Source organism: Ochotona curzoniae, unplaced genomic scaffold (genome assembly GCF_017591425.1).
Source record: "Ochotona curzoniae isolate NIBS_2020 unplaced genomic scaffold, NIBS_Ocur_1.0 contig_64, whole genome shotgun sequence".
NCBI classification, from domain to species: domain Eukaryota; kingdom Metazoa; phylum Chordata; class Mammalia; order Lagomorpha; family Ochotonidae; genus Ochotona; species Ochotona curzoniae.
The window spans coordinates 13992284-14009031 of record NW_024466502.1 but is presented as its reverse complement, the minus strand read 5'-3'; positions in this window follow the sequence as shown (position 1 = coordinate 14009031).

Below are 16748 nucleotides of genomic sequence, written 5' to 3'. Positions count from 1 at the left end.
CCTGCAATGATGGACTTATGATTGTTTATAAAGAACTATACTCTACTATACCAATGACATAGAGGAACTCAGTGGTGGAGGGAGAAAGCTTGGGGGAGGAGTAAGAGAAATCCCAAAGCATATGGAACTGGGTCATAAAATGATAATAATAATAATAATAATAATAATAATAATAATAAACAAGTATAAAAGTGTTCTCTAAGATTTAATTTATGTGTAGGAAAAAATAAACCATCTCTTTGTAGTATATTCCATCTCACAAAGTTAAGCATCAGTCAATAATTTTCTTTTGTTATATAGCAAACATAAAAGTAAGAGAACTGTGTAAGATGACTATAAAATGTGGAAGAACTAGTTCAAGTTTTGATTGGTGGGATTGTTTGCTAGAGTCTCCTGAAGAGCCATGACTAGAGCGTGGCATTAAAGCCAAGCTGTAGAGAGGCTATAAATGCATCTGCAGAAGGAGCGAAGAAAGAAATGTGTTCTGATGAAGCCACAGTGAAAGAACTGAGGCTAAGAACTAAGGTGTGATGACTCAGCTCTGAGCATGTGAGAGGCACAGGAGAGCAGACTTCTCTCCTCAGTAACTAGGATGATGTTCACTTTCAAAGGACTTTAGATATGAAACACATTAGTTTCTATGGGAGTTTTCCATGTACCAGGATATTTATTGACCCAAGACAAACACAAAATGATTGGAAGCACTGATAATTGCCTACAATTTACACACTATGAAGTTAGTCAGAACTCAATTAAATGCTACTCCATCATTCTGTAATATAAGAGGTTGGTAGACATGTACATAAAAAACAAAGCATGTTTCGACTCTTTATTTCGTTATTGCTTCTAGCTTTAATTTCAGAAGCATAATGAATGACTTCTTGAGCTATATTTCAAAGCAATGATGTCATTAAGTTTAGTTGTCCTTTATCTGAACTTCTTGAAAGCACTTGGTTTTTATTAAAGAAAAGTTGCAGGTTAGAAGTTAAGTTTCTGTCCTTGCCCACAATAACTTACTATCCAGATGGATCAAAAGTATGTGTGGCAAGAAAGGGCGTTTTGTACAGTGGTAACAAACACCTTGACATGCCCACATCCCATGTCAGAGTACCTAACTCTGATCCAGCTTCCCAAGAGGCATCAAGTGATGGTTCAAGCAGTTGAGTGCCACCACCCTTGCAGGTTGAGCAGAGAACCAGAATGCGTTCCCAGCTCCCGATTTTGACCTTTGTTTGCCCCAGATATCATGGGAGTTGAGTGAACTAGGCTGTCAGTTATGAGACTTTCTGCCCCTGTGTGTGTCTTCCCAGGTGTCCCTCTGCCTTTCCCATACATATATATATATGTGTGTGTGTGTGTGTGTGTGTGTGTGTGTGTGTGGCATAGACTGCACTATATTCTCAATATGCATTCTATTGCTCTATTCTTGGCACAGGAACTCAATCACTTTTAGTACAGACACTCAGATCCCACACTAAACCGCAGCTCAAAGAGGACCGGACTGTATTTGACCAGTGAGACAGAGGCAGTGCTGATTGGGTGCAGATTCTCAGCAATTTCCTGAAAAAAAGAGTTGGAGTCTGCCTTTTATCTATTTATTTATTTTTGTTTTTTTTTCCTATACTCTGTTTGGCAGGACCTGAAGCCAGTGGCTGGACCTCAGCAACCATGAAGCAGTAAGTCACGACTCTGCTTGATCTTCCATGATGTCTGCTGCTTGGGGTTGTCATCATCCAACTTTTTAAAGAATCGTTTTGTAAAATGCTGAATCCATCATACTCAGATTCAGTTTCATTTAAAAACTAAGGTTGATCAATAGGCCTATGTACCCAGCATGGGTCTCAGGCTGGGCTCTTCATCTTGATAAATGAATAAGTCAATTTATATTGATCCTAAAAAAGTATTATTTCTTTGGTTCTGATTTTGGTCACAGGAGAGGCAAAAAAGGAATGCAAAGGAATATCTCAAAAGAATAATGAATATGAATGAAGATGTATTTTTCAGTAACTGTGAGTGGAGAGTGTTTGCTGCCTGGATCTGGGTGAATGAGAATGGTTATCCCCAACTTCCACTGACTTTAATGTTATTATCATGGGATTTTTCATGGGTGAGCACCTAGTCGGTTGGGTAGGCAGTAAATGATGAAAAACAGTAGAAAGGTGACGCTCTTGTGGGTTTCTGCTCTCGGATAACCCGCTAAATTCATCCCTTAAGCTAGACATTGTGAGAAGAATTACCAAGAAACAGGAAGAAAACAGAGCAATCTCATCCAAAACCATAAATCCAATGAACTGTTCAACACAGACCCAGTGAGTGTTAAGAACTAACAAGAAGCATGCCTAGAAAGAAAGCATAGGCTCAAGGTAGCAGGACTGGTTTCCTTCACTGGGTAATGGGAGAAGAGGAGGTCCGTGGCAAGTTTGTGTGTCAATGCTGAAAACCTCAGGAAGCCATCTCTCCGCCTGGCTTGCCTCAGATGTAAACATGGCATAACAGAAGAGGCAATGCTTGTGAATTTTTTCTGACAGCATGAATTGTTTTATTTAATCATCACAAAGTCTGATCAAGTTGGAATGATCAGCATTGATTTTTATAGATGAAAAAAAAATAAAGTACCAGGGGAATGAATCAACAAATGGTAAAAACAAATAAATAAAAACCAACCAACCAACCAACCACCCAACCCTTTAAATCTTAGCTTTTTTGTGTGTGTGACGCAACTTCACCAGTAAGTTTCCTTTTTCTTTACCACACATTCATCATACAACTTCTCAGAAAACACTTAGGTGATAACAAGAATTATTATTTGGTTCTTTTTTATATTTTTAAATTTTCTTCTCTTTCTTTTTTCTTTTTTTTTTTTCCCCGAAAAGGGAGTTGCAAAGGAGAGACCGAGAAAGAACATCTTCCATCCATTTCCTCACTCTCTCAAATGGCCACCATGGTGACAGCAGAGCTGAACTGACCTGAAGCCAGGTGCCAGGGACTTATTTTGATCCTCCTGTGTGGGTTCAGGTACCCAAAGACTTGAGCCACCCTACAGTGCTTTCCCAGGCCATAGGTAAGGAGCTAGTTATGAAGCAGAGCAACCAGAGCACAAATGGGCACACATATAGATGCCAGCATTTGAAGGTGGAAGATGAGTCTGTTGAGTCATCACAACAGCCCGTATTACTTTGATTCTTAATGCTGTACTAGTAATAGCAGTTTTATATGAATACACAACTTAAATATCTTGGCTAAGTTCTTTCTAAAAATAGAAGAGTGTAGTTGATGAATGTCCCTCTGTTTACTTTATTAACTTGACCCTTATTTTTAACATGAAACATCAAGTTATATAGGGCATAAAATGTTAAATTAATTAGAAGAGAAGTAATCAATGTTTATTAAATATTCTGGATATAGGATCACAAATCTTTAAGGCTGTTTAAAAAATAATTGCTACATTAGTGAGAGGCCTTGGCTTTGGAATACAAAGTGGAAAGAGGCTGGCTTTATTATCCATGGCTCTGTTATATGGTAGTACTTTTTGTATAACTCAAATTCTTAGATTTAAAATTAATATTAAAAGGCTGACTCAGTTCTTTGTGGGCTTGGCTTCCTTTAGCCTTTCTAGCATGCCTAAGCATTTGGAATTTTTAAAGTGTGGCTTTTTGATAAATAAAACTTGAAAGTATAACTTCAACTATGTAATTAGTTCATGCTTTGTGCCTATACTCAGGTCAAGTGAATTTTCCCCTGGTACTGAGCAAAGGAACTATGAATGTCAAAGATCTCAGCGAGCTGTCATGATTCAAAATAATGAAATAATCATTCTTGATTATACTATTGATTATAAGTAAAAATTTACAGTGCATGTTGGCAAATGGGATTTATTTAGCAATAAGTGAACGTTTTGTTTTGGTACATGGAGCTTTCGATTTGGCAGGAACTCGTTCAAGACTTTAAGTCCCAAGCCTCTAACACAGCAATTCTGGTTATGAAACTCCATCTTCGATGCCTAGTGTTCAGGTACTCACTTCTTGTGCCTCTGCTTATGCATCCGACCATTCTGTGAGACGTGTCCCTTTTTAGTCTCACCTCTAGACTGAAGTATTATTTTAATGATAGCCATGCTGGTTTCCAAATCTACTACATCCCGAGAGAAGCCCAGTGAACCACCGAACTCACTGCATGGAAAAATAAGTACTCTTTTAAAAATCATTTCTTACTGAAATAAGAAGAGAATTCTCAGAAAACTCTCATCAGCAGAACATATCTCTAAACAAACATTTGTATTAGTCATGTGAGGAAAGAGTGAAAAGATTATTAAAAATAACCTAAAGTTAAAACAATCCAATAACTGATAAACATTTATTGATGTTTTACTTCTAATTATGCTCACAACGAATTGTTACACCTTTGTAGTTATAACAATTATAGATAACACTTTTTGCCACTTAACATGCCTCTGGCATCATTCCAATAGAGGCAAGGATCTGGCAAGCCTTTTCAGTTATTGCTTCTTAGGTGTGTTCTGGAAACTGAAACCAGAACGGAGGAGGAAGCAAGAACCAATGCCATTCAGAGAAAAGAGAATAAAGCAAATGAAGCTAAAAGTTACTGCATAAACATTTCCACAGGGCAGAACCCAGAAGGACAGCTTAAGAAAAGAATCAGATGACAGAAAGAACAGAATCAGATGAGGAAAGAACTTCATTGGTTTAATGGAAAGTAACAGGAGCTAGGTCTCATAAAAAGAATGCCCATGTAGTTTAGAAGGGTATGTTGATGTGCTTGGACAAAGTCCAGGAAAAGCGTGACTGTCCCTCACACATGTAACCTAACCTGAGTCTCATCTACCGTACCTCAGATTGAATGATTTTTAATCTAAACGCGTGAACACGCACTCTGCTTTCCTGTAATGTTGATGTGTTTCTTCTGCCACAACCTATCCGACTCCACTTGGGGACTCTCCTGACGTGCTTAGCTTCCTAGACCCATTTCCCCTCCTCCCAGTCACAGAAAAAGATCTCAATCCACACGAGTCAGTGAGAGACCCATGCCCCTCCATTGTCAAGCCTGGATGCACTGACTCTCTTAGAATTACTACCCTTATTTATGAGCTAAGAAACTGATTAAAGTCCAGGTGAATATTTAATGTATGCAAGCAAGGAATGCAAACTGCAGGGTGGGGCAACGTGCACCCCTGTTGAAACTAATTTGGAACTTGAAGAAATACTGTTATGAGTGGAAGTCTAGAGAATTACTGGGACTCCCTTGCGTCTGAACACAGGAACAGGAATCTGATTCGTCAGGATCTAAATTCTGCTTTAATCACTATTTCTAATTACAATACATTCTCATGGCCAGAACCCACCCACCAAATTTAATAGAATTAAGTTACGCTTGTACACGTAATGAAACAAAAGCAACTCTATAATTCAGTCAAATGAAATTTCACCAGCCAAGTTTGTGATCTTTGTGAAACTTTATTTATACATGTAAAATAATGACACTATTAAAATTTGCATCACAGTTTTAAAAAGTAGAGTAACATTTTCATTTTAATAATATGAAAATGTTAGGGTTTGAAAAATTCAGTGACTTAGGTTTGTTTTTTCATCTCCACTACTTTTAAAATAACTATTTTTTTTTATTATTTTATGTTATTATTCCATGACACAGTGCCTTACATTCTGGGATTTCCCTTCCCTCTTCCCAAATCATTGACCCCCACTAGTTTCCCCTATGTCATTACAATAGCATAGTCCTTCATAATAAGTCATAAGTCCATCATTCTACTATTTAAGTACATTCATTTATTTGAAAGAAAGAGATAAAGAGAGGGAGATGGAAAGAGAAAGAGAGACACAGAGGGAGAGAATCTTGCATCCTCTGGCTTCCTATTAAAATGGCCTCAATATTGGGGAGTAGGCCAGGGCAAAGCAGGATCTTGGGGCGTCTAGGTCTCCCACACGACTGTCAGGGGTCCAAGGACTCGGGGTTTCTTCTAACGGTGTCCTAGATGCACTAGCAAGGAGTAGGGTTAGAAGAGGCGCAGCTGGGGTTGAACCAGTGCTCATATGATGTAATGTCTTAACTTGCCTACCCATAATGTCAGCCCCCAGGTCCATACCTGTTAATATTTACATAGCTTACAAATTGTTGATTTGAGATGCTATAAACTATGTCATATTTGTGAATTTTAGTTTAATAAATGATATTAATGCTTCAGTTAGTGAGCATTTTAAAGATGGATGTTTATCTCACATGGAAACAAGTATCGCCCTATATTAAATACTGATTTTCAAATTGATATTTAATACTCATATCTAATGCAATCCACACTTAATTCCAGATAAAGATCACCAGAGCCAAATATTTTGAAGATTTTTATCATGGCTATGCTTCTCTTTAGGAGAATATCCTTGAAAATAAAATTTTCATCGGGGAGGGTGTATCCAGAGCTGTGGATTAAGACAGCCTTCAGGCACTCGCACGCCTCGTTGGAGTTCTGATCACATCCAGGTTACTCTGCTTCCATTAGGGCTTCCTGCTGCTCTTCCTGGGAAGCAGCAGGTGACGGCTTAACGGCTTGAGTCATTGCCGCATGCATGAATGATGCCGACAAAATTCCAAAAAACTGCTCAGCCTCAGCGGTGACAGCCACTTAGAGAAACAACACACACCACGTCCCTCTCAGTTCCTGCCTTCTTTTCCATCACTCTGCTTTTCAAATAAATGAATAAGCAAGTCTTTTAAAAATACAGTATTTATATTAGCTGCAAGATTCCTGTGAGCCAAAACCTCTTAGGAGCTGAATGCATTGTCATAATGTATATGCTGAAATAAAAAAAGTTGCTTTAAATAAAAGCCGTCTGTAACTTTAACTGTTTATGATTTGTAAACATTTTGAAATAAAATATATGTGAACGGAAGACTAATCCACAAATATTTAGAATGCCAAAGTGAACAAAACATAATTAAAAGTAAAAAAAAAGTTACATTTGAAGTGATTTTCCTTCTTTCTGTAATACCCCAACCCTTTAGAAAAATAAGTAAATTCATAAAAATCTATAAAACAAAAAATGACAACAATGTTATTTTTCTTTTTATCTTGTATGTATAAAACGGGGTTTGACTTTGTCATATAGATTGCCCCATGTTTGCTCCTAGTTTTGGTATCAGCTCATTCAGTTTTTCCTGATCAAAGCAAAGAGGAAAGTTCTTTGTTTCTCCTGCTGAACTGGTGCTTTGTGTCTGGACAAGATGCCAAGGATGCCAAGCTTCCTATTGAAAGGTGCAAATCACCAGGAGTTCCTTGTGCCCTCATGGGGTTCCAGTTCCGTAGCTGTGATTCTGCAAAGGCATTCCAGGGGCTGGTGACTATGCAACCATCTGAGACAACAGCAAGTACCCATACCACCAAGAGAATATAATATCCCCAGTCTGTACAGGACGGAATTCCTCAGTGGCATAAGGCTGAATACAACGGTCCTTGTCACAGACAAAGAGAAACTTGTCAGACCTCTGAAAGGGGAAAAGAAAGGAGACAGAGGGATCCGGCATAGGGCTGGGGAGGAGAGACGTTTGCACAAAGCACCCAGTTGTCAACAACTTGGAGCTGAAAGCAGAAAATAAAGTCAATTAAGCTTGTGACTGTCAATTTATGATGAAAAACAGTCCGTACAAATTCAAATTTGGTTCTTGGCTCATCTAGAACATCAGGATAAAATTGCAAGACAAAAACAATGCATATATTTTAAAAGTTGCAAAGACGAGACTTCTTACAAAGGCTCCCTTGGGACTGAATTCCAAATGACCTGAACCATTCTGGCATCATGAAACCCTGATGCCACCTGACAGTCCATAGTAAAGTTTTTAGTTTCTAGAAGTTTCAGTGTCTTCACGGAAAAGAACTAAACACAATGAACTTGATGTTAGACAAGTATAAGGCTTTTCCTAATTCCCTGCTGGGACTTAGTTATATTTTCCCTCCAGTCAATATTGGCAAAGCATCTACATTCAGTTCCCCTATCAAATACTCAATAAGCAACACAGTTTCACTCAGCATGCATTTGGTCCAAGACCCACGTTAACGTCCTGCCACGTTAAAATAAACTGCTCTTAACGATAAACATAAGTGCAAACTGATAGTATGCATGACCCCGTTTGGTTTATTATTCCACAATTAATTGCCCACCAATAAAAGAAGAGAGAGAGAAAAAAGCATGGAATGTATTAGTGGTATTTGAAGAATTTAAAGGATTCAAGGGGGAGGGGATGAACTAATGAGCAGTAAAGCACTAAGTGGAAAGGCACAATCTAATTGTGAAATTTCCGAGTGAAGCATTTGGTAGTTGCTTCAGGGAAAGAAGAGTTAATGGCTTGTCAACTTGAAATGATAGCAGCTCTTTTGCGAATATCAGTATTCAAGTATCAGTTAATGCTCAAAGGCTAAACAAGATAGTGTCTGCAGTACCGTGAGCTTTCTGTCAAAGACACTGTATTTATAGATAAAATTGGCTTTGCTACATAGAGAAAATAGTATTTTAAAAAGTTAATGAGAAACTCTGCACTGAATTCAATAGCATGGCTTGTATTATAACAGCAATATATTTTCATGACTATTTCAATAGCAGAGCCTGTTTCATAATATGAACTTAGAACTGAATAATTTGACAAAAAATCAAAAGGATACATGTCATGTTACTAGACTATTTTATCATTACTCAAATTCTATATCACTAGTAGATTTCCAGATATAATAAATAATTAGTTATTCTTAATGTAATTACTGGATATAGGTGATTTTACAGATTAGAGTAATTACTGCTATGATTTCCATGGAACCATCAAAAACCTAAACAACAGAGGCAATGTTTTTCTAACTTCACGTTTTTAAAAAAGATGTATTTATTTTTACTGGAAAGGCAGATTCATAGAGAGAAGGAGAGAAAGAGAGAAAGATCTTCCATCCACTCTTTCACTCTCCAAGTGGCCACAATGGCAAGAGCTAAGTTGAAACAAAGCAGGAACCTCCTTCCAGATCTCTCAGACAGGTGCAGGGTCCCAAGGCTGTCCCAGGCCACAAGGAGGGAGCTGAATGGAAGAGGAGCAGCTAGGACATGAACTGGCAGCCACATGGAATCCTTGTGGTTACAAGGATTTAGCCACTAGGCTAGCACACCAGAGCCTAATTTTACTTTTTAAAGATTTATTTATTTTAATTGCAAAGTCATATATAGAGAGAGAAGGAGAGATAGAGAGGAAGATCTTCTGTCCAATGATTCACTCCCCAAGTGACCGAAACAGCTGGAGCTGAGCCAATCCGAAGCCAGGAGCTAGGAACTTCTTTTGGGTCTCCCACGCGTGTACAGGGTTCCAAGGCTTTGGGTCATCCTGGACTGCTTTCCCAGGCCACAAGTAGGGAACTGAATGGGAAGTGGGCCTGCTGGGATTAGAACCATCACCCATATAGGATCCTGGCAAGTTTAAGGTGAAGACTTCAGCCTCTAGGCCACTGTGCCGGGCCCGAGGGCAAATTTTAACATGAATCACTTGTAAGTCTTATATATCTCCTGCCCTCAAAAATGTACATTTCCGATGTAATCACAATACAATAAATCATATCAGAATGCTTACACTGGCTACGATTTCCGTCCATTCTGCGTGACGTGGACTTGGACAGCTGGTTCAGGGTCACAAGTTTTGAAGCCACACTCCCTTTTCTTCCCATTTGTAAGTCATAGGACATTTCCCCGTAGCCACTCTGCCTTTAGGCCCCTCGGGAGTCCATGTGGAGGTGGGCTTCACACACGTCGCTCCCTGTGGACAGACTAGGAGGATGGGAGGTAGAAACCCCTCTCTACCCCATCCTCTTCCTTCCTAGCTCGCTGACCCGGAAACGGCCCAGGTCTGTCTGTATTCGTTACCTTCTGCATAAGCCTTACCACTTCGCAAACGGCATTGGTGCCTGTGCTTGGAATGCTTCGCAGGTCATAGGCAAGAACCCAGGAAATGGATATTGGACTCTTACACACACCACGATTCATAGATCTTTTAGAGTTTTACAAGTTGCGTCCACGATGTCATTGAAGATGTAGTGACTTCTTTAAAAACCCTGTATTTCATTTAGCTGTAATTGCTGGCTCATCTCCAACACTCTTAAAACATTCCTTAGACTCCCCTTGATTCTCTTTGTCTTTTAAAACTATATATTTTTAACTGATTTGAAAGGCAGCACTACAGAGAGAGGGAGAGACAGCGAGAGAGATTTTTCTTCCATGGCTTACCCCTGGACTGAGTACGCCAGAGGCGAGGCTAGGTTCAAGTCAGGAGGCTGGATTCTTCCACATGGGCGCCATCTTCCATTTCTTTCTCAGACACGTGAGCTGGGAGCTAGATCAGAGACAGAGCAAATGAGACTTGAACTAACACGCATATGGGATGCTGATTTTCCAAGTGACAGCCCGACCTGAGACATTCACTGATTGACTTTCATAACGTTGATATTTCTGAAATTACACTCTAGCTATTTTTTAAAAAGATTAATCAAATTATGTTTGTTCACTATTTCCTGACATTCACATTGTGTATTTTAGCAGGACTATCTCATAAATAATACGTATTTTCCTGAGAATTTAATTTAAATATGTTGCTCAAGTCATTGAACTAACATTTATGAAATATATTTTGGCATTCACTTTTTTTTTAAGATTTATTTTTTATTGCAAAGTCAGATATACAGAGGAGTAGAGACAGAGAGGAAGATCTTCCGTCCAATGATTCACTCCCCAAGTGTCCGCAATGGCTGGAGCTGAGCCAATCCAAACCCAGGAGCCAGAAATCTCCTCCAGGTCCCTCATGCGGGTGCAGGGCTCCAACGCTTTGGGCCATCCTCGACTGCTTTCCCAGGCCACAGGCAAGGAACTGGATGGGAAGTGGAGGTTCCGGAATTAGAACCGGTGCCCATATGGGATCCCAGTGCGTTCAAGTCAAACACTTTAGCAGCTAAGTCACCGCGCCGGGCCCCCATTTTTTTAACAAAAAAATTCTGTATCTATTTCTTCATTGGAAAGTCGGGTTTACAGAGAGAAAGATCTCCGATCTCATGTATTACTACCCGAACAGCCACAATGGGCCAGAGCTGATTCAATCGGAAGCCAAGAGCCAGGACCTTCTTCCTGGCCTCCTACATGGGTGCAGACTTTCAAGGCTTTGGGCTGTCCTCTACTGCTCTCCCAAGCCACCAAGCAGAGAGCTAGGAGGAAGCGAAGCAGGCGGGATATAAACTGGTGCCCATATGGGATCCTGGTGTGTGCAAGCCAAGGACTTCAGCTACTAGGCTACCAACCAAGCCTGGCATTCACTTTTAATAACTCTGGCTCCTGGCCACAGGATAAACCTTAAGTATTAAAAAATTAAATAAGTAGATACAGGAGTTCATTTTAAAGTATAAAATTTGCTTCCTGTTTTCCTACTTTGAGTGTTTGTATTTTTTTGTATTATTTACAAACATAGCTATACCACCTTAGCATTAAGATATTGATAACATTGTCTTCGACTTATAATTTTAAGGAATTTCAAATGTTGTTACAAATCATTTCACTAAAAACCTTTTTGCATGGAAGGTATGCTTTAACAACAACAATAAATGTTTCTTGCACGCAAATGTTTAAGTAGAGGAAAAATACATCTTGTACTGTCTGGCATTCTGAACAATATACACAATGCCACTTTTCCATTTACTTTGAATAATAGCTTTTAAGCCTATTGCAAATCCCTTAGTTTGTATTTCCTGCACACAGGGATCAACGTACGGCAGAAACTATGTAAAATACCATGATGGATCTCAGTCCTGCCCTCTCTCACCCACTGCCCACCCAAAAATAGCTTGAGGTTTCTCTAAACAGCAGGGGAATGGAGATCCCAGTTCTGAAGAAAACATATTGAGGTATAATGGACAAAGAGCACACATGTCTTGGGTGACACTGGTAAAAACTTCTGCAGGCACTATTTGCTTCGCTGAGGAATCTGTGCCTTTGTACGGGCCAAGTCATCTCACTTCCATACCTTCCTTCCCCTGGCTGCCCCGCTCGGGAGAGAGAGGCTACCATATGGCATACTGAAGATCTTGCCTAATAAATCTAGCTAAGCAGCCCATTCCATCAAGATGCTTTTTAAGCATCTATGTGTATAATACAGTTTGCTGGTCGTTCCTGACATCTTGGGTAGGGACTGAGGACACTTTGCAGTGCACACCGAGGATGCTGCTTTCCTATTATTTGCATCATTGACTTTGAATGTTAGAAAGTGTGTTTTCCTGCTGATGCATGGCTGTCTTTATGGGATCCTGTAGAAATACAATGCACAATGAAATGCAGTGCTGACAAAAAGGGAGAGAGCTGCTTAACCTCCTTTTATTGCATTTTTTATGTATGATGGTATAGCTAGGAAAAATAAATATCAGCTATGACATAAGGTTCAAGATGAGATAAGTATGGTCTTTAAAATGGATGAGTGCCAAAATATCATCTACTCAGCTTGATAATATGATGCTGACTTGCTATGGCTGCCAGATAATACCATGGATAAGAGGATGTTTAAGAAGTGCGTTCACTGATTGTGTTTCCCCAGGTCACTTCTGTCACTGCTAAGGCAAGACAAAGGGGTAGTGGTTAACATTAGGCGTCCCTGCCCCATACAGTGTGAAAGCTACTGAATCTTTCCCAAGGTGGCATTCTGTTAGAAAATGAGGGAGTTGCAAAGAAAGTTATTGCCATAACCGAAGACATAATCTGTCATCTGAGATGCTGGATTGTCCCTAATGTTTCTGCAATGGCGGAGATAGAAAACTGCTAAAGAGGGAAGGACGAGGATTGCCTATAACATTTCCATGGCTTTATCCAGCACTCTACTGTTGACTTGGGGAAATTTTCATGTTTTTAACCAATTATCACATTTGTAAGCACATCGTTTTTTTTTTCTTTTATGCAACCAAAATACTGAATTTAAAAAATTTAAACGTGTTCACTTTTTAATTTAAATTATTTTTATTTGACAGGCAGAGAGAACGAAGCATGAAAGAGAGGGAAAGAAAAAGAGCTCTATCCTCTGGTCCATTCCCACAAAACACACAATAGCTTGACTTCCGGAAGCCTGCAAGCATAGTTTAGAACTCCTCCTGGGCCCCCAGTAGTTAAGCAATCACCTGTTACCTCCCAGAACACAAATTAAGTCATCAAAGACAGAGAAGAAATGGAATGTGACTTGAATTTAGGCCCTTCAGTATGGAATGTGGGTACCTTGACAGCAGTTCAAACAGTGCCCTCTTTTCTATATATTTAATACCTAATATTAAGTTAAGCCAAAAGGATTAAACCATTTAACAGGTCATCATTGTTTTCCAGCAAATTAAGCTGCTGCTTCAACAATGACATCCATTTTAGAATTTTGCTTCCCAAGTCCCAGGTACTCCATTTCCAATCCAGTTACCTGCTGATGCACTTGGGAAGCAGCAGATGGTCCAAGAGTTTGGGCTCCTATCACCCACAGCAGAGACTGACTGAACTCCAGGCTTGTGGATTCAGCCTACCCCAGCCCAACTCCAGCTGTTGCAGCCATGTGGGGAGTGAACTGTCAGGTGGACCATCTTTCTCTCTGTGTGTGATTCTGTCTCTCTCCCTCTCTTCCCACCTCTGTTCTTTCTCTCCCACTTTGGCTTTCAATAAATGAATATCTTCAAGAATTAATATATTCACCATACCATTATTTTATGCTGAGATTCAAATATACATTAGACAACTAAAACAATAGTACTACCTGACATTAGAGCCCATACATGTCTCGTATATTCATGGCCAAAGCTCTTCACAAACCACAAGTGTATGAGCGATAGCCTTGAAGAATTTTCAGTTGTACCTACAGGATGATCGTGTGTTAGGATGAACTGTTTTGTACATATCTTGAATATGAAATATTAGTAAGGCATCATTCCAATTCTACAGACTCAGTATGAAGAAAGAGATGAGGACATCAGAGAAAGTGTGAAAATACTAGGAGGTGGAAATGAATTTGTGGATAGAAATTTACTTAACAATTAGCACCATCTGTCTCTAAGTGTCCTCAATGCAAAATATCAGTAAGATCATGCAAATTAGCCAATCATGTCAATACTGATTTCTCTACATCTACAGAAGGTTAAATCCTTCAGCCACCAGATGGCAATGACTTACCACCTTTAAGAACACATGCTTTGGGCAGGGTCACGTTGTGCATTCATTCATAGAAGGCTCTGCCCACCAGTGAGATCTCAGGAACTAGTATGTCATAATAAAACGAATACTGCTGTGTTTAGGAATATCCACTATGGCTACATACTCGATTCAGATGCTGAAATTCTGTTTGTGGGCTAGTGCAGCAAAGTGTGACTTAATGGCGGCATTGAAGTGGAAGAATGCATAGGTGAAAAAAAAAGGTGACAATTACTAGAAATTGTGTGTATATCCCACAACCTCACCCATATCTTAGGTGTCCAGAGCTGTGCATTTTTGCTAAGCTATAAAAAATGTTGAGAATGAGGAATCTTCAGAAGGAGTCCAAAGTCATATTTTAAGAAGCTCAAAGGAAGACAGCAAAAGGCCGGTTCCCAAGAAGCAATACGGGGTGGGGGCAAGCACACCAAGGTAGCAAACAGATTGAGACTGGAATGTGGCACTGTTGCTTCCGACCAGCGTCACCTTGGCTGAGAACTGGAATCTCTGCGCTTCAGTTTCTTCATATACGCAAATAGGGCTGTTACAACTAGAGTACATCATTCCATGCGTATCATTTTGAACCACAACATATTAATGTGATTTTTCGCAAAAAAACAAAACAAAACAAAAAAACAAAAAAGGAAACAAAAATCTTAGCATATTAGATCTATTATCCACATGCCTCCTATGTCCTAAAAGCTTTACCTTGTCATGGACATTGGAAATTACAAAGAAACTGGCTCATCGACAGTTGGAAGCCCACTAGAAACAGAAAGTTAAGAGGCATCACTGACTCAACCATCCCTCCGAAGCTGAATGAAACAAAGGCGTCTCTACACTTGTCCAGGATTTTCTATAGTATGCGTTGTTTAAACAGAGTTTTAAACAAAATTGCTTAAAAATGTGACCTTGTAGCGTGACTGACAATAAACAACCTCCCACCAATACAATTGTTTATGCTCACCAGTGCAGTGTACTCAGCCACTTTATTCCTCCTTATTATAAAACAGTGTACTGCTGCTGCCATCGTGTAGAGATATCTGGTAAACATTTTATGAGACAGGCGAGGCTTTCAGAATTCCTTTTGAGCTTTGTTAAATTGAACGTGTGTGAATGAAGTTGTCCAGCGTGAGGGAGGGAAAGCATTTTTCAGTCTGGTGGGAAAGATGAAGTCATGCTGGGTAGCTGGTGCTGGCAGCCCTGATTTAGTCGCTGCCAAGCCCATCAACATGATTCATTCTGATTGATTAAGGAAAACATTCCGTTTATTTTCGTAGAGAGATATAGCTACATCTGGTGAGCTCTTGTATCTTATTTCAATTCATATGGCTTTTTATTATTGTTTGCAGAATGAAGATGACTCTACTACAAATAATAAGAGAATGATAAATAGCTCAATAGTTTGCATTACCTTTCAGGAACAAAAGAGAATAAAATCACATAAAGAAAATGAAAGCTATCAAACCTTAATCTTGCAAGTTTGATCCAAGAAGCCCACATGGTAGTTGAAAGCACAATAGTCTTGTTATCAGATTAGTGACACACCGTTTTGTCAAGCTGTTGGCATCCTTCTGAAGAAGCCAGCAGGTACTTTTATGCGTTTCTAAAAGACTGTTTTATCATAAAAAGTATTCTCTTGAGACCTGAATTGTTCAGATTAATGCATTATCTTTGGTTGTTACCCAGTTTGTGTCTGAGCTAGAAAAGTTGGTATTTTACTCAAAGAACAAAGGGGGAAAGTGATTTCTCTACCGTTTGAAAATTGCATACATGCCTCCCATATGTTGGACACAACTTACGTTGAATCCTGTGTTAGCAGGTGGACACTTAGAAAAAAAACCTTGATTCTAGTTATTACCTTATTGGAATGATTCATACCAGATAATGATTTTCTGTGTCCTCATTCAAATGGCAGTTCCATTTAATTTGTCAGGGTTCATAAATGACCAAAAAGGGCCTTATTTAGAGGAATGACATATTTCATCAAACCAGTGTCTCTTTCGGTATGCCGTGGTACTGTTAAATTACAGAAAACATTTCTGACAATACCCTTTACAACCAGTAACAGGGACCCCTGAGAGACAGAATGACCCAATTTTCTAAACTACTACTAAGCACCCGTTACACATGCCATTTATTGCACAGTTCTGCATGAACCTTAAGAGGATGGAGCTCTGGATAGACTCATGTAAATGCAATTTGAACTAATTAAAGGCTTTTTGAAACAGAATGGGTTGTGGGCCAGAGAGCTAGGATGTACTGGAAGGCGGTTTTCATTTGGATGTTTCAAAGGTTGTTTCCATCACTGTTGGACTCAGAAATGGTTAGTCCACAGGAAATGTTCACATGCATGAACAGAAAGCCCCATCTGTGCAGCTGCAGCTTTGGGATCGAAAGGCAGTCAGTTAATGTGAGCTGATTCGTAAGTCACCTACTTCTGGGATGATGCAGTTCCCACGGCGTACCAGCATTTTAGGAGTTGAACAAAGGTTGTCCTTTCTCACCTTG